The sequence below is a fragment of the Dasypus novemcinctus genome, chromosome 25 (genome assembly GCF_030445035.2).
Source record: "Dasypus novemcinctus isolate mDasNov1 chromosome 25, mDasNov1.1.hap2, whole genome shotgun sequence".
Taxonomy (NCBI): domain Eukaryota; kingdom Metazoa; phylum Chordata; class Mammalia; order Cingulata; family Dasypodidae; genus Dasypus; species Dasypus novemcinctus.
This window is the reverse complement of record NC_080697.1, coordinates 46,130,007-46,149,642: the sequence shown is the minus strand read 5'-3', so window position 1 is coordinate 46,149,642 and position 19,636 is coordinate 46,130,007. Positions and strand designations below refer to the sequence as shown.

Genomic DNA, 19,636 nt, shown 5'->3' with positions numbered 1-19,636 from the left:
ATGCACACATTCCATAATGAGTATAGAATATATTAAGCACTTAATAACTAGTTGATGGTTGGTTACTTATAATTAATATTTAATGATTAATTATAGATAATAATTCATGATCAAATTACTCTGGAGTTTAGCTATGGTCAGTATAAAATAAAATAACAGAGCAAATTCATAGAGTCAGGAACTAAAATACAGGTTATCAGGAACTGGGGTGGGGGAAGAGAATAAAGAGTTAATTCTTAATTGGTACGGTTTCTGTTTGGGTTGATTGAAAAGTTTTAGTAATGTACAGAGGTGAAGGTAATGCAACATTGTGAATGTAATTAATACCACTGAATTATATATCTGAATGTGGTTAAAAGGGAGAAATTTCACATGGTAGATATGTTGCTAGAACAAAAAGTTAATGGAGAAAACATCCATAGAACTGTACAACTCAAAAAGTGACCCCTAACTTAAAACTTTGGATCATAACTAATAGTATATTAATGTTAAAATGAGGGCAAATGTTTGGAAAATCTGTATTTTGTGCAAGATCTTTCTGTAAATCTGCAACTTCTCTAATTTTAAAAATGATAAATCAAAAACAAACAACAACAAAAAACTTTAATATTGTGATATGTAGTTTTTGATTAGCTCCATAACTAAGAACTTTAGAGGTGTAAAAAAAAAAACTTGTCTTTGAATATATATGAAGTAAAAAATATTAACACATGGGTCAAATTTTAAATGTTACCCACTGCTTAAAATTGCTTAATATATTATGCCTACTGTATTTTTAAGATAATGAAATTATTATTTTTTCTTTCTTATGGACTCTGGCTTAATGTTTTATGTTATAAAACTTGTGTTTGCATAAATTTTTGAATTTTTAAAATTTTGATTTTAGGATTTTTTTGGCAATTCTATTTGTTTCCTGAAAAAATATTTTTATTAAGACAAAATGTGAAAATACTAGGCAAGAAATAGGCTATAGTCCTTCATGTTGCATTTCATTTTCTTTTTTCTATTCATTAATAGAAGGATATAAAGTTTCCATTTATACTTTATCTTTGGCATCTATCATTTAATCAGTTTTTTACTATCAGTTCCTATTGTGTTCCCACATCTAGCATTTTCAGAGCTGTCCATCTTAATAAGCACTGGTTTATGGGTGGCTGCCCAGTAAAAAGGCATATCTGTGTACACATTTTTTAGACCAATTTATTTTCCCTTTGTCCTTTATAAAAATGAGTCCTCTCTTCCAGTTCCCGAAACAACATTGAACCAAACATTTACAAACATTTGGATGTGTGCATGGAATCATATACACCCCAAACCTAGTAAATGCCAAGAATAATAAAGCAGAACCATTACAATTCAAAAGCATAAATAATTACAACAAATCACATCTTTCTCAACATACCAAATAGCAGGCTTATTGCAGCAACACAATGTTCTGTATTGGGAATGTCTGCCAAGTGCAATTTTCATCTGCACACACAAGTTTATAGGGCTACTCACAAAGAGAATAATCTTGGTTGGAGTGTTGGAATGTTGGCAGTGTTTGGTTCCTTTTCCAGGAAAAAGGGGAAATTTCTAAATCACTTTGGATTGATGCTGTACCTGGCTGCATTATATTCTGGGAAGTATTTCTATGAATTTTTTTCTTTTCACCTATTAGAAATCAGCAAGATTTTCCTATAAGGAACATTATATGGTCCTGGAAGGAGGGGTAGGGGAAATGATGGCAAAATTGGAAGTTGGGACAGTCTGTGAATCAAGAGAATGGAAGTCCAGGTGAGGAATAGAATCTTCAGACTCCAATGTATTTTGCACCCATATGCCACATTGAAGGTTTCCAATGCATTCCACATCAATTAAAACACTTCCTTCACTAATGTCTTCATGAGGATACCACTCTTTCTTCATGGTGACCAACCTCCTAGCTGGAGGGCTCTGTTCCAGCTGTTCATATCTAACCCTGAGCTGAAGGTCCTCATAGCAATCACTCCCAGCTGCCCAGACTCTCTTACACATCGTGGCAGTTTGACATTATTTATGAATTCCAAAAAGAAATACAGATTATTATGTTTGTAAACCGGTCTGTTCCACTGGCTTGGTAACCCTTTGATTATATTAGATTCAGCCTAGCCGTCTGATTAATTTATGTTACAATTAGGATTGTATTCGACCACATTATAAGAGTGACTGAGCATCAAGTCCCAGCCCCCTTGGTCTTATAAAACAAACTCTCACATGAAAGTTGATACATAGAGAAGAAGAACACAGAGGAAGAGAGACAGCTCATTAGACATGGCAGAGGCCCAGGAAGAGAGATGAGCCTGATAGTCTACAACTGGCCTTGTGAAGAGAGCTGAAAAGCTGAGCCCAGAGAGAAATGAGCCCCAGGAAGAGAGATGAGCCTAATGCCAGCCCACAGCTGAGATCAGAAGAAGCTGGGACCACAGGGCCTTAAGAGGGAAGAAGGAAGGCTGAGCCCTCATAGACATAGACCACCATCTTGCATCAACACATGGCAACAGACTTTGGAAGAAAAAGTACCTCCTATGGTACCTTAAGTTGGACTCTTTAGGGCTTTGTGACTGTAAGCTTCTATCCCAAATAAATACCCTTTATAAAAGCCAACAGATTTCTGGTATTTTGCATCAGCACCCCTTTGGCTGACTAATATACATATCATCATAAATTTCTATTTCTTGGCAACCCTGAGTCAATATGCCGTTGGAGAATTGGCATGTCTCTTTGCTATCCAGTGGAATTCCAAGTGCAAAATAGCCAAACTTCGGGAGAGACACTATTAGACAATGCAGCATGTTAGGGCATGCACAGGATTTTCTTTCCATGTAGTTACTCTTTCTGGTATCTGGTGGAATAATTATTCTAAACCTTTGACACAGTCTTGGTTGGAGGACTGGAAAAAGAATTAGGCCAGAGAGTAGCTCACCTTCTCTCCATCTCCTCTAGTATGCCAAAGAGTCTTCTGCTCTCCAGCTATGGTAATTGTTCCTTTTCATTTTGAGTTTTTTCCCTTTGTATTTTAAATCAAACTGCTTGGGTTGGGAGTAGCCTTAAAAGCTTTCTAGTTCAAACCTAGCATGTTATGGAGTAGAAATTCAGAGACATAAATGATAAGTCAAAGACCAAACAGCTGATTAACGGCAGGGCCAGGATTGTGGCGCACGTTTTCTGACTCCTCACAATTCTCTATCACGTGACAGTTGATATTTGATGTTGGTCACTTTGTCAAGTTTAAATGGCTTCTTCTTCCTGTTTAACTTTTTTTTTTCTTTGAGGTACGGGCCAGGGATTGACGCCAGGACCTCTAATGTGGGAAGCCGGCGCGCCATCACTGAGCCACATCAGCTCCACTGAGTTGGCCTTTTTCTTTGTTTGCTTGCTGTTATGTTTCCTTGTTTTTAGGGGAAACCAGGGCAGATCCCAGGACCTCCCATGTGGGAAGCAGGCGCCCAACAGCTTGAGCAGCATCTGCTCCCTCCTGTTAACTTTAACTCAAAGGCAGGAACCAGAACTTACATGTGTATTAAATCCTCTGTTTTACCTCAAAGAGAGAATACAATTAACAGTAATTAACAGTATTGCTAGTTGTTAGCATTTATATAAGGCTACATAAGGTTTATTTAAAGATAGGCACAGTTCAAAGTCTCTTCCACATATTAATTCATACCAATTCTCATAACAACACTATGAGAGAAGTGCTACTGTTATTTCCACTTTTACAAAATGAAGCAACTAGGCCAAAGTCAAAGAGCTAGTAAGTGGTATATAGCATTTGAACCTAGTAAATCCTGGGCCAAATTTTGCCTATAAGTGTGGATTCATTTATCTTACTCCTCCCCAGTCCCTAATTCATAAACACTGAGATTACTTTGAAGCTACACACAACTGGTTCTAAAAATGTATCATCGCAATCCAAATATTCTATGGTTTCCTGCTGAAATGTTTTATTTCAAGGAAGATCTGAGTGTTTAGAACAAATTACGTGTTGCTGAGTTGCTCTGGGCATGTGTGGGCATCTTAAAGTGAGTTATAAAACTCATATCATTTGTTTATCACAGAGATAAGCTTTCTATTTCCACTTGGTAAGTAAAATTTGAAAAGATAGAATGACTTAAACCTTATCTGGCAAGTAATGGAACCATGATTTGAATCTGGGATGCACATCTTTTCACCCCACCAGAAATGGGAAAATATGGTTGGGTTTCAAATAGTATAGGAAATAGCTCTTTAAGGTATTTGTCCCACTTGCTGGCAGTTTACAGTTTCTAACTTGATTGGCCTTGTAAGTTCATAATGTCACTTGTTAATCTCTTTCAGTTCCAAAAATAATATGGCATTTCTCTATTGGTTCTAGTATTTTATGTATTTTTCCAGGATACTGGTAAAAAAGTAAAATTTAGAAATATAATATTAAATACAAATGATGCATGTTATATTTCAAAGTTTTCATTTGAAAAAAAAAACATAGAAGGACCAATAAATCATTTTTTCCATCACTGGAAAAATGTATTATTGTATTATGAGGCATGTAGTTTTATGTTTTCATCTTTTTAATAATAAAATTGTTTTTACATGTAAGTTTTTTTAAGATATACCTTAATTCTTTTCAGGCCTGGATTGTCATGCCTAACTTTATAAGCGTGCTATTACCCTTCATCATTTAACACTGAAATGGCTTTGTTCCCTTTGAATCTTACTTGGTCATTTAAAAGGTAAGGGTTTTTTTTAAAGATTTATTTTTTTATTTATTTCTCTCCCTTCCCCTCCCCTGCCCAGGTGTCTGCTCTCTGTATCCATTCACTGTGTGTTCTTTTGAGTCCACTTATATTCTTGTAAGTAGCACCAGGAAACTGTGTCTCTTTGTTGCGACATCTTGTTGCCTCAGCTTTCCATATGTGCTGTGCCAATCCTGGGCAGGCTGCACTTTTTTTGCACAGGGCGGTTCTCCTTACGGGGCGCACTCCTTGCGCGTGGGGTTCCCCTATGCCGGGGACACTCCTGCGTGGCACGGCACTCCTTGCGCGCATCAGCACTGTGAGGGGGCCAGTTCACCACACGGGACAGGAGGCCCGGGGTTTGAACCACGGACCTCCCATGTGGTAGACAGATGCTCTATCAATTGAACCAAATCCACTTCCCAAGTTAACTTTTGATAGTTGTCTGCTTTGTCTTTAAGGACCTAAATCAATAATTGTTTACCTATTAATATCTAAATAGATACTATTAGGAGTATCTATTATTTCAAAAACTGAGGTCAAGCACCTCCTCCACCATCTTAAAGATGTTCTTAAGCCCCATTGCAGAGATGATCTCAATTAATAGAAAATCTATGAGTATTATTCCTGAAGGCTAGGTTTTAAGACCACAGGATCTTCTAAATCTGTATTTTGCAATCTTTCTGTCTCTTACACAAAGGTGACAGAAAGGAGGGAGTATGGTTTTTGTTATTTTGGGGTTTTTTTCTTTCGATCTCTGAGACTCTTAATTCTTTTCATAATTGTGTTTTGAGTCTCCAGCTCTAGCCATCTGTTTCTTTTCTCTGTTTACCTTCAATAGCCTATGTGTACTTCCTTTACCCTGCCCTTTACCATTCAGCCATGACTACAACTTAAATGATCAGCTAGAGACCTTCTTGATGGTGGCGGGGGAAGAGGCCGTGGTTCGTGTGTAGTTGTTTCTGACTTATTTAAATACGTGTTTGCACAGCAGGGATGGTATTAAATTGTGGCCTCCCCTGTTACTATCCCTCATAGCACCCATTCTTTCTCTTGCTAGCACATATGACCACTTAAAAATATTTTTTCTCTTATTTGTTTACTTATTTAATGCCCATCTTCCCCACTTAGTGTGTGTTCCAAGAAGGCAGAAATTATATTCAATTATTTTCTGCCCTATACCCCACACCTTAAACAATGACAGCCACAAGTATAGTTGTTGAGTAAATGGATCATTGCAGCAAGTGAAAGTGAATTAACTGATCTTTGTTTTAACCCAGTTTTCAAAATGGATTTATGAGCAATATCGGCATTTAATTAAGACTGTGTTGAACCTACTGTGTAGTGACAACAGCACTGGATTGAAACAGGATTGACACTGTTAGGGGTCAGGTGACACTCGCCTAATAGCTCTTTAGTCCTTCAACGTTCCAGTTCAGTTACCCAGAATCCCCTATTATATAATAGTCTACAGGGTCTGGAGTAGGCCCACAGATGTTCTGAAAAACTGTGATGGCATATGTGTCTACAGGGTCATGTAACATAGTGAAAATCCGCATTGTTTCAAAATATTTTAATAAATAATGAAGATTGCCATACAACAAATTAGAAAAAAGACCTCATAGAGAATCTGCTGGAACTTGTTTTAAGCAGCATCAAGGGCTATTTATAAGGAAAATGGAAAACAACACTTGCATAGATTTTGCCAAAAACTGTATTTTAAAAACAATGATTTGGCAAAAGAACAACATTATTGGAAATAGCCTACAGCTCTTTTGTGCTGTGGCTTTCTTCCAGCCTCCAAACCCCACTAAGGCATAGGCTGAAATTAAAAGTCAGTTTAAATAATTAAAGTAGAAAAAGATTTAATAATAGCCAGAATATGTGGAGACTTGAAATAGAGAGATGCTTTCACCTGTTTTCTCCCCTTCAAGTCTCCGTTGACCAATGTTTAAAATAAATATCCAGTTCTTTTCTTTCCCTCTTTTTGTTTTCCTTAAAATTATGCTGGCTTATAAATTCATCTATGTAAATTGTCTTTGATTTTACATTTTAGAATACCTCCTAAACATGTTTAAATACAGTTTGCTGCAGAGCCATTGGATGATATTGTAGAACAACCAAAAATTATCTCGCAAAAATATACATGCCACGGAAAAATTACCTTCTCAATTCTTTGTTTTCTCTTTTGGTAGCAATCTGGCAAACCATTTATTGGAGAATAATTTCCAATTATATTTATTTGCTTAAACACTAGATCATTTCAGTTTGATTGCTGTACTTAAATTATTAGGAGTTAGACTACATTATCCCTATATTTTGTTATTAGCCAATATTCCACCATAGTCACAGTGATATTATTGGACAACCCTTGAAATGATGACTTCAGGTTCACAGCTATGTCATTAGAACTACACAAGTATTTTGTCCAGCTTTGCATGTTTTGTTCTAGGAATAATTCAGGAAACAACTACTTTGCTTCTCTCTGTGTTTGCCAAAGGGGTGTTAATGGAAAGTACCAGAACTTTTATAAAGGGTATTTATTTGGGGTAGAAGCTTACAGCTACCAGGCCTTAAAGGGTCCACCTCAAGGTACCATAAGAGGTACTTTCTCACCCACTCTGTTGCCACGTGCTGATGCAAGATGGCGGGCCATGTCTGTGAGGGTTCAGCGTTCCTCCTTCCTATTAAGGCTCTGTGGTCCCAGCTTCTTCTGATCTCAGCTGTAGACTGGCACTCTCCCCAGGGCTCATTTCTTTCCCGTCTCAGGTGCTTTGGTCTCTCCACAAGGTCAGCTGTAGACTATCAGGCTCATTTCTCTCCTGGGGCCATGTCTATGGATCATTCTCTCCTCCTGTGTGTCTACTTCCATGTGAAAGTCTATTTTATCATCCCAAGGAGGCTGGCTGGCATTTGATGCTTGAGTCACACTATCATGACGTGATTGGATTGTCCTAATCTTAATTTAATCAGACGTCTCAGCTGAATCTAATACAATCAAAGGGTTCTCACACAACAGGAACAGACCAGTTTACAGATATGATCTATATTTCTTTTTGGAATCATAAATAATATAATACCAAAACCCTGGCTGACTCCCACTGCGGGCAGTCCATTTGTCTGTCTGTTTCATCATTCCCTGAAATTGTCTTATCAGCTGTGCCAAAGACAGGTAAAATAGCCAGGACTTGGTCATTCAAGGAATTGTAAGAATGGACATCTACTATGTCTTCTTAGCAAATGCCACTTTAGCCACCCATTTTGCAAAAATCGGATTTCTCTGATCTCTCTCTCTCTCTAATAATCTATTCAGCTACCAATTCTATTTATTAGCCTTCCCAAAGGCAGCCTAAAATTGCCACCTTCTTTCTGTCCTTAACACTATATCATTAACCAAAACCCATCCTTTCCAAGCATAGATGACAGATAATATTCTTCTAATTAGAATATTTCTCCTGCTCTCACCCTGTCACAAAAATACCATAGTGCCTTCCTAAAACTCTTAAGTCTGATCTTTCTTTTCCTATGGTTCCATTAGCATAAAATGGACTTAGTATGAAATGTAACGTAGCACACAAACTGGTTGTTTCCCACCTCCCTAATTATATCTCCCCCATGACGTTCCACTACCCACAACCTCGCCATCAGTGTGCTGCACCCACTGTCCTTATAGTTTCAGAAATGCACTGGGAAAGGTATCTTCTTTATCTATTTCCAATGTTAAAGTCTCCACCATATTAAACAAGAAAGAATAGCTCTGCCTCTTATCAAGACCCAAGGGATCAGAGAGCACATATATTACGTAAATGTAATGGATACATTTTGAATCTCATAATTTTAGACACATAATGGCCTGGTAACAGGTAGGCAGCGCAGGATTGCATTTGAAAGCATCAACTTCAGAGGCAGAAAGAACCTGCTTGATTCCCAGCCCTGCAATTTACTATTCGAGTAAACTTACGGAACTTACTTAGCCCAAGATAATACTATTTGTTCACTTGAAAAATTGAAGGTAATAATAATAAAGTGTTTCTCTGAGGATGTAAGGCATTAGTTTGGACTTGGATGTTCAACCCATGACAAGGAAAGAAAAGAAAAAACACAAATGCACCCACAGTATAACAGGGATATATTTTTTTCCTTCTATTCTTTGTTTTACCATTACAATCTTTGCCATTTGGGGCTTAATGCTTACAAGTTTTGTGTCCAAAGAATGCCAGGTTTTGTAATTTAGAATGTATGGAGTAAAAGTAAAATAAGGAATATGAGTTTCCCTAAAGACAATCATTAGGCAACAGTTTGGAAACTGCAAAGAAATGGTCATAAAAGTTTATTTTTATTTTTATTTTTTAATTTATTTTTTATTTTTTTGTCATCTTTATTTATTTTTTTAGTATTACATTAAAAAATATGAGGTCCCCATATACCCCCCACCACCCTCACCCCATTCCTTCCCCTGTAACAACAATTTCCATCATCATGAGACATTCATTGCATTTGGTGAATACATCTCTAAGCACTGCTGCACCTCATGGTCAATGGTCCACATCATAGCCCACACTCTCCCATGTTCCACTCAGTGGGCCATGGGAAGACCTACAATGTCCAGTAATTCTTACTGCAGCACCACCCAGGATAACTCCAAGTCCCAAAAATACCTCCACATCTCATCTCTTCCTCCCATTCCCCACACGCAGCAGCCACTATGGCCACTTTCTCCACACCAATGCCACATTTTCTTCGACTACTAATCACAATAGTTCATGAATAGAATATCAGTAAGTCCACTCTCATCCATATTCTATTCCTCCATCCTGTGGACCTTGGAATGGTTGTGTCCACTCCACATCTATATCAAGAGGGGGCTTAGATTCCACATGGATGCTGGATGCAATCCCCCTGCTTTCAGTTGTAGGAACTCTTGGCTCCATGGTGTGGTGGTTGACCTTCTTCACCTCCATGTTAGCTGAGTGGGGTAAGTGCAATAAATCAGAGTGTAGGAGCTGAAGTCTGTTGAGGCTCAGGGCCTGGCTATCGCATGGTCAGTTCAGAGATTCAGGTCCCCTGGGTATACATTAAACCCCAACACCAACTACAGTTCTGGTAAAAGTAACAGGAGAGGCTTGTTTTTAATGTATTTTAATGAGAAGTTTTAAAAATCTTTTGCTATCAGGCTTTCGTTTTTCTTAACTGAAAAATCCATAATTCAAATGTAGCTTTAGGAGATTTAAGTCTAAATTAGCAGAGGCTCACTGAATTCCTGACAATCTCTTTGCTGTGGTTTTAGTTACACAAGGAGTTGGTGTGATGGAGTATTTCTAATAAAGTCAAAACACGATTCCTGCAGAGTTATCCAAAAAATAATATCAGGCAGTAAAAAAGAAATGGAGAATATTTATGGAAGAAAAAAATAACAGTTATTTTGGGGATTTCAGGAAGTAAAGTAGGCAAAAAATACATTTAGAAATGAGAAATAAAGTTAGTGGAGAATTAAGTGGAATAATCTATCACTGGGTCCACATATTGAGATATGAGATCATTTTTAAATATTCATAACTAGTTTTAATAAAATAGACTATTTTCTTATTCCCTGTCTCTAAGATGGAGATTGCAGTAATGGTTCAATGAACATTATTTTGAAGAGCATAATCCCTGCAAATGAGACCACAAAATGTAATAATTTAATTAGTAGTCACATTTTCTTTAAACTCTCCATCAAGGATAAACTCTTGTTTTTGTTTTTAATTTAGGAAAGTTTTTAAATATAGAAAAGTATAGTGGATAATAGAGTATTTACCATGACTCAAAAATATAATACTTTGTTATGACATATTTATATCTGATATTTCCTTTCATAGAATAAAACCTAGAATTTGGATAGTGAATGTAACTCAAGTGGTTTAGTGCCTGTTTCCCATGTCCAAGATCCTGGGTTCGATCCCCTGTATCTCCTTAAAAAACAAAACAAAACAAAACAAAAAACCAAAAGACTGGAATTTATAGAATACAGATTGAAAAGAAAAAAAAAACCAAAAAATTCCAAGTAAAGTTGCACTCCTCTTCCTCCCAATCACTTTCCTCACTGTTAGGTAAAAAAACCTGCAGAATCTTATTAAGTGAGTTCCCGTGAGGTCCTTTAGAAATCCATGCTGATAGAAGTTGTGACCTTAAACATTGACGTCTCATCTCCATTCCAGCTTCATTTCATAGGGTTTGCTCTCTTTGGTATGCTGTACCTCTAAAGTCATGCAATTCTAATATTTGATAATTTCTATAATGGTTTCGTATTTAATTCCAAAGCCATTTATTTTTTGTTTGTTTCCAAATGCATGGAAATTTTTGTTTTCTTCTGTCATACTGATCCTTTGATTCCTACTCTTACCTCACCCCTTTTTGTGTTTTTTTTAGCAACCTAGTATAGCTCACATTTTGGTAAATTTTCTCTATACTAGAAAATAATATATATAAATTATTTTTATGATATTCAAGTCTTCAATAAACTTATGACATTTAGCTCTATTTCAACATTCAAGGTCATAGAGTATGAATCAATTCTTACTCTATAGATTTGTTGAGTTTTTTAGATTTTATTTTATGTATCTAAGGTGATTTATTAGGTGCATTGAAGTGTATGTTGTTTTACCTCCATATTGTTCTTTTCATCAATGGGCAGTGTCTATATTTGCTACAGTTTATTATTTATTCCTTAAATTCTATTTGATGTAATATTAATCTTTCTATACTAGCTTTCTTTTTGTGAATATTTAATTAGTATTCACCACCATTCTTTAAAAAAAAGTAAAGCAAAACTTGACTGCTCTTCTGCTATATATGTATTTTTTATTTTAATAGATTAATTTGCCTATTAGTAAAATTGATGTATTTGAACTTAATTCTATCTACAATATTTTGGACTTGTTTTTGACAAATTTTACTCTCAAATTTTACTTCTTTTTCTCTTTCTGGGCTTCTTTTCAAATGATTTTTCTTTATTTCCATTTTATCTCTAAATTGGCTTTAGGTCTGTAGCCAAACAACTTTTCTTTCTTTACACTAACCTTTCTTTAGTGTTATAAATATTAACAAGAATTCTTGAATTACCAAATAATAAATTTAAGCAGTATCTCCTTTCTTTTTCCAAAGCTTTAATTAAAATCTTCCATCCTGTCTTATATATTTTTATATAGTATCTTTACTTTCTTTTTTAATCCCTGAAAGTTACCACTTATTATTTTTACTCTATACTTTCAATTTATTAAGGTGTTTATTAGCTCTTGCATGCCAAGAATATCTTCCTAAATTCATTTTTTGTGAAGTACATCCTTCTATAATTCTTTGGGCAGTATTAATGGATGTTTAATTAGCTGTCCCTCTTATAATGTTTAAGTTTATTTTGATATTATCGATGGTAATTAATGATAATTTAGTTGGGTATAAAATTATACCATCTAAACAACAATCACATGTTATTTTTCCCCCTTCTTAATTTTAAAAATATCATTACATTACCTTCTAGTATCTATTATTGGCAATATGAATTCTACTGTTATCCTAACTCATTTCTTCATAAATAATCTCTTTAATTCTCTGGCACCATTCGAGATTTTCACTTTTCTTTTGATATTCTAAAATTTTCTTGCAGTATATTTATGTATAAAAGTATTTTATAGGAAGCAGATGTGGCTCAAGTGATAAAGCTTCTGCCTACCATATGGAAGGATCTGGATCCAATCCCTGGGGCCTCCTGGTGAAAAAGAAGAAGAGAAAGTGTGTTCATGCAGCAAGTCAGTGCCCATATGGAGAACCAGTGCCTGCATGAGTGCCCACATGGTGAGTCAGTGCTCCATGCAAGTGAGTTATGCAGCAAGACGATGATGCATCAAAAGAGAGACAGGGAAAGAGTCAATGTGAAGTGCAGCAGAAACCAGGAACTGACATGGCACAATTGACAGGGAACCTCTTTCACCAACAGAGGTCTCCAGGATCAAATCCTGGTGAATCCTAGAAGAGAGAAAATGAGAAGACAACACAGATAGAAAAAACAGCAGGGCAGGAGGAAGGGAAGGGAGAAAGTAAATAAATAAATCTTTTTTAAAAATAGACTGATGTATTGAAGGAAAAGAAGTGTTTTATATAACTATGCTCACACATATAATTACATGTACTCCTTTAATCATGTCTTCCTTCATTCTAGAAAATTCTAACCACTATTTCTCCTTTTTATATTCCTTTCTGGAATCTTATTTGATGTATATGGAACCTGATATTTCATCTTCAATAACTCTTAACATCTCTTTCATATACCGTATCTCTGTCTGTATGTTACATTTTGATAGCTCTTCTCACAACTGCCTTCCAAATCAATAATTCTCTCTTTGGTTATTTCTAAAGCAAAGCAACAGTTTTCATGCATTTTAAAAATAAAAATGAACATTTTTTTCCTAAAAATATATTTTAGATTCCTTCCTTTATGGTCTGTCACCTATAATTACCTATTTAAGTTAAAGGAATTTTATTACTTTTAACCTCTTTGAACACTTTTATGTACTTATTTTTAAATATAGTCCATGTTTTAGTAGCTTTCTTAGAAATTTAAGCTCTTTATTTCAATACCAACTCTCTTTCTAGTGATCATTTCCCTCTGAAGTTTGTAATTAATTGTACAGTATGAGAGTATCTTTGGTGAGTCCTATGGCCCCTTGTTTACAAAATTTCTACAGGGTATTTTGCATTTGTCTCTGTTGGGGTCCTACATGTTGCATCAGCTCTATATTAGATTTTATGCTCACTTTTTTGGCTTGGTACAAGAATCAGGTGATAGTGTGAGTTTGCATTTCCCTGATCACTAACAAAATTGAACATCTTTTAATGTGTTTATTGATCATTTGTATATATTTTTTATTGAAGTATCTCTTCAAGTCTTTGCCTATTTTTAGTTAGACTGTGTGACTTTTTATTATTTTGATTTAAGAATTATTTATACAGTTTGAATGGTGCTTTTTCAAATATAGGTAATTATCTATAAATGTTAATTAGGTCAGATTGGCTGATAGTGCTGCCTAGGTTTTTTTTTTTTGTATAATGGATGATTCCTTTGTCTAATTGCTCTATCAATTACTGAGAGATGGATATTAGAATCTTCAACTATAATTGTGGATCTGTGATTTATCATTTTAATTACATCAAGTTTTGCTTCATATTTTTGTATCTATTAGTAGATGAAGGCATGCTTATGGTGGTTATATTTTCTTAGTAAATTTATATTTTATTATTAGGAAATGTTCCTTTTTTTGGTTTGTTTTAAAGATTTATTTCATTTATTTCTCTGCCCTTCTCCCTCCATCCTCCCCCACCCCCCCGGTTGTCTGCTCCCTTTGTGTCCATTCGCTGCGTGGTCTGTGTCCACTTGCATTCTCGGTAGCACTGGGAACCTATACCTCTTTTTTTGTTGCATCATCTTGCTGTGTCAGCTCTCGGTGTGTGAGGCGCCACTCCTGGGCAGGCTGCACTGTTTCTCGTGTGGGGTGGCTCCTTGCAGGGCACATTCCTTGCACGTGGCATTTCTTTACGTCGGGGACACACCAGCATGGCATGGCATTCCTTGTGTGTGGCAGAACTGCATATGGGCCAGTTCACCACATGGGCCAGGAGGCCCTGGGTTTGAACCTTGGACCTCCTATATGGTAGGTGGGTGCTCTATCAGTTGAGCCATATCCGCTTCCCCCTTTTTAATTCTGGTAACATTTATTTTTCTTGTCGTCTACCTAGTATGCAATTTATGTACCTACTATCATTTTTTTATTACTATTTTCCATGATACAGGCATACCTTGGAGATATTGCAAGTTGGGTTCCAGACCATTGCATAAGGCAATTATTGTGATAAAGTGAGTTATACATATTTTTTTTTGGTTTCCCAGTGCGTATAAAAGTTATGTTTATACTATACTGTAGTCTATCAAGTGTGCAATAGCACTATTTCTAAAAACAATGTACATACCTTAATTAAAATACTTTATTGTTAAGAAGTGCTAACCATCATCTGAGTATTCAATGTGTCTTATTGCTGATGGAGGGTCTTGTCTCAGTGTTGATGGCTGCTTACTGATCAGGTTGGTGGTTGCTGAAGGTTGGGATAGCTGTGGCAATTTCTTAAAATAAGACAACAATGAAGTTGCTGCAGTGATTGACTCTTCCCTTAATGAAAGATTTCTTTGTAGCATGGGAGGCTGTCTGACAGCATTTTACCCACAGAAGAACTTCTTTCAATAATTGAAGTCAACCCTCTCAAACCCTGCCATTTCTTTATCAACTACCTTTATGGAATATTCTAAATGCTTTGCTAATATTTCAATAATGTTAAAGAATATTCACCAGGTTTAGAGGCCATTTCAAGAGACTACTTTTGATTGGCCTGCAGACCCACCAGCTTCACACCTAACTAGTTGTGTGATACCCTCCAAGTCTTGCTCCAGTTGTCTGTGAGATGCAGCAAAGAAAACAAAAACTCAAGCAACATCCTGAGTTTAGAAAGAAAAATACTTTTAGTATATAAAGAGGAAGATCAGATATTATCCAGTAGAGACAGGAGAATGTTGACATCTGAATCAAGTCCAAGAAGGAGCAAAGGTTCTGAAACTTAAAACAAAAATTCCAATAGACCTACAGAAAGCAAAAATAATATAAGAATGGAAAAAATTATAGCAGTGGATACACATAATTTTGAGAATAATAATCTAACTCTTCCATTGTTACCATTAAAGATGATCCCCAAAATCAATGTATGGCATTTAGCCAGGCATTTCACTTTTAAAATAGTAAAAGAAAACAAAAGACTACAGGAAAACCAAAGCAAGATGCTAAAGTTCCCAAGAAAACTATGCTTGGATCTTATTGTAGCCAAAACGTTCAGTCTAAGTTTAATTCATTTAGAAAACCTACAAGTTCAACCTGGAACAATCTCTAAAACTACAGAACCTCAGACTATAAACACCAGTATTGTGAGAGTGAAAAGTGATAGAGGGAAGCAGACTTGGCCCAGTGGTTAGGGCGTCAGTCTACCACATGGGAGGTCTGCAGTTCAAACCCGGGGCTTCCTTGACCCGTGTGGAGCTGGCCCACGCACAGTGCTGATATGCACAAGGAGTGCCGTGCCACGTAGGGGTGTCCCCGCATAGAGGAGCCCCACGCGCAAGGAGTGTACCCCGTAAGGAGAGCCACCCAACAAGAAAGAAAGTGTAGCCTGCCCAGTATTGGCGTGGCACACATGGAGAGCTGACACAGCAAGATGATGCAACAAAAAAAGAAACACAGATTCCCGTGCTGCTGACAGCAACAGAAGTGGACAAAGACAAGAACACGCAGCAAATAGACACAGAGAACAGACAACTGGGGCAGGGGTTAGAAGGGAAGAGAAATAAATAAATAAATAAACCTTTAAAAAAAAAGGGATAGAGTCTCAAATAACTAAATTTGTGAGCACATGTCAGGACAGACACCATTATAATACCAGGGTAGGGTAAAAGGGGCATCAATAGAACCTTTGCCAGTGTTGCAATCCAGATAGGACTTACCAAAAAAGATTACTACAATTACAAACAGGTTTAGCTAGTGTCCAAATCAACTCTTCTCAAGACACAAAAAGAAATAGGACATTTTCAGGAAACATGCTTCTGAAATTATTACCAGGTTTGCTTTGTCTTCTAATACCAAACTGATAGAAAAGTCGAAAGCCATTGGCCAGTGAATACCTACTTCAGCAAGAGCAAACCTTGGTAGATTAACTCAGCCCAAAGAAACTACAGAAGAGAGCAAAATGCATCTGACTGAGTGGAAAACTAGCAAAGGAAGAGTGCTGGAAAGGTCTCCTTGCTTGATATTTACCAAGCTGGAGCTGAAAGACAAAATGAAAAACAGTTGGGTGCTTTTGAACTACCAAGGCAGGAGATGAGCAAGGACTATTTACTTAAAAAGCACCAAGTCATTTTCTGAATTCCTGAATCTAATTAATAAATGATGATGCCCAAAAGAAGAAACATTGACTGTACTGAATGACCTGGATAAAAATATTTCTGATGCCAAAAAACTTGTTAAATATTGGGTATACCTTGCATCTCTTGAAATCATGAGTCCTATTGAATATATTATCACAGTATATGAGAAAACCATTCTGCCACAGGCTCAGTCTACTGAAGAGATGCAACATGAAATTATAGATATTATAAAGCTGAAGAGTCAATAAAAAGTCAATTTGGGAGAAACTATTGAGGTTTGTGCAGCCATGGAACAAATCCAAGAAGTCAACACTGGAATTATAGGTGTTAACCTAGAGCCAGGAAAGCTGGAAATGGAAAATAAACAACATAGGTCTGTAATATTTCAGGACTGTGAAAAAGAATAAGAGGACAAACCAAAAGAACTCATCAATGATATTAAATCCCTTAAAAGAGAAACTAGAGTGAATTGCTTAATTAAATATAATATCTACAGCACCATACTTGCAAAGTATATAAAAGAAGTTGCAGTTTGATGAAACAAATTTTACCTTAAAAGAGTTGAAATTTCTAACACTGTGAGAGGTTCTGGATGTCTTCAAGAGAACAATTCCAACCTGCAAGATATGTGGAAAGACGCTGATCCTCGTATATCTTCATTGGAACGGTTAGAGTTGTAAAACAGATGCTTTAGTATGCCGTTCTAATGCAGCACTCAGATACTGAGAAAGTAGAAGAAAAATAAAGCTAGGATAAGGAATGGGGGCTCATGCCTGGGGATTTTGTTTCATTTTGCAGTGGCTAGGCATTTCTTTTAGGTCTGGAGTTAGCCAAGTACCCAAGTACTCTAAATATTCATGGCAGTAAGCTCTTTAACTTACTTTCACATTATAGCAGGAGTGGCCTTCTAGATCTAAGAAAGCTAATCCTACCTTGTCAATCTCAACAAATTGAGGTTTTCTTTAAGGTAAGGAAATTTTGTCAGCTAGTTTACTATGTTCTATGAGTATAAACAGGTTTCTTTAAATGTTAGCTTTTTCACTCTACTTTTTAAAAGAATTCTAAATCACAGATAATGTCACTAATATAAATGCAGTAATGCTGCATTGCCAAATAGTGAGATATTCTAGGTAAAATTTGTATCTATACAAAAGAAGGTACTTTGTGGTAAGAAATGGTGGCAGAGTGTATATTAAAATTTTAATTAATTTGAATTTCTTTTATCAATTAAAATTTTAACTTCCATGAAGAATGTCAACCACCACACCATGGAGCCAAGAGTGCCTACAACTGAAAGCAGGAGGATTGCATCCAGCACCCATGTGGAATCTAAGCCCCTGCTTGACATAGATGTGGAATGGACACAACCAATCCAAGGGCCACAGGATGGAGGAATAGAATATGGATTCGAGTGGACTTACTGATATTCTATTCATGAACTATTGTGATTAGTAGTCGAAGAAAATGTGGCATTGGTGTGGAGAAAGTGGCCATAGTGGCTGCTGCGTGTGGGGAATGGGAGGAAGAGATGAGATGTGGAGGTATTTTTGGGACTTGGAGTTATCCTGGGTGGTGCTGCAGTAAGAATTACTGGACATTGTGGGTCTTCCCATGGCCCACTGAATGGAACATGGGAGAGTGTGGGCTATGATGTGAACCATTGACCATGAGGTGCAGCAGTGCTCAGAACTGTATTCACCAAGGGCAATGAATGTCTCATGTTGATGGAGGAAAATGTTGCTATGGGGGGAGTAGTGGGGTGAGGGAGGTGGGGGGTATATGGGGACCTCATATTTTTTGAATGTAATATTAAAAAAATGAATAAAGACAAAAAAATAAATAAACTCCAATATGAACTAAAAAAAATTTTTTTAACTTCCGTAGCTTCATTTGATATAGTTATAGATGACTGGAATGGTGTTAGGGTTGGAATGTATAATACTTAATAAATATTCTAGTTTAGGTAGCATTTCTAAAATAACTTATAGTTAAACTTGTTTTCTTCCACATGATATAAAAACTTTACTGTTAAATCCTGTCTCCTGAAATATGGCCATTAGATAAGTAAACATTTCTCTTCTCCCCACATAGAAATACCAGTAATAAAATTGTTTTTTAAAGTCCTGAAGTAATGCTTAAATGGCATACATAAACTATTAATTCTACACAGTTTCAAATCAGTGATTTTCCATTGTAAAAGATCAGTTTTAAAACTATTATATAAATTGAATGTTATTGAAGACCACATATTTTATTTTATTTATATTTATCCATTCCATTTATAATAGCAAATATCTTTGTTCTGTTTGTTTTATGTTCTGGAAATTAGGACTTTTATTTCTTTTTAATTGTGTACCTAATATGTATACAATAAATTAAAATACCTGTAAAAAAATAAAACACTTTCTTTGCTCTGCCATAAGAAGCATCTCCTTACTCATTCAAGTTTTATCATGGGAGAGCAGCAATTCAGTCACATCTTCAGACACCACTTCTAATTGTAGTTCTCTTGCTATTTCTACTACATTTACTTCTACTCCCTCCACAGAAGTCTTGAATGCCTCAAAGTCACCCATGAGGGTTGGAATCAACTTCTTCCAAACTCCTGTTCATGTTGATATTTTGACCTCCTCCCATGAATCACAAATGTCCTTAATAGCATCTGCAATGGTAAATCCTTTCCAGAAGGTTTTCAATATACTTTGCCCAGATCCATCAGAGGAATCATTGTCAATGCAGCTATAGCTGTATAAAATGTATTTCTTAAGTAATAAGACTTGAAAGTCTAAATTACTCCTTGATCTATGGGCTGCAGAAAGAATATTGTGTTAGCAGGCTTGAAAACAACATTCATGTCATTGTATACCTTCATCAGAGTTTGGGTGATCAGGTTCATTGTCAATGAGCAGTA

General features: G+C 36.2%; 1 long non-coding RNA gene across 1 annotated transcript in view; it reads left to right on the top strand.

Moving 5' to 3' along the window:
* The window catches only part of LOC111764822 (uncharacterized), an 81,345-nt gene extending 62,383 nt beyond the window's left edge, over positions 1 to 18,962 (top strand). Inside the window, exons 3-6 of the long non-coding RNA XR_009183481.1 lie at positions 4,629 to 4,730; positions 12,404 to 12,563; positions 14,556 to 14,619; positions 17,976 to 18,962. This is a non-coding gene — a long non-coding RNA (uncharacterized lncRNA). The remainder of the gene's footprint in view (positions 1 to 4,628; positions 4,731 to 12,403; positions 12,564 to 14,555; positions 14,620 to 17,975) is intronic.
* The last annotated feature ends 674 nt before the right edge of the window (positions 18,963 to 19,636 follow it).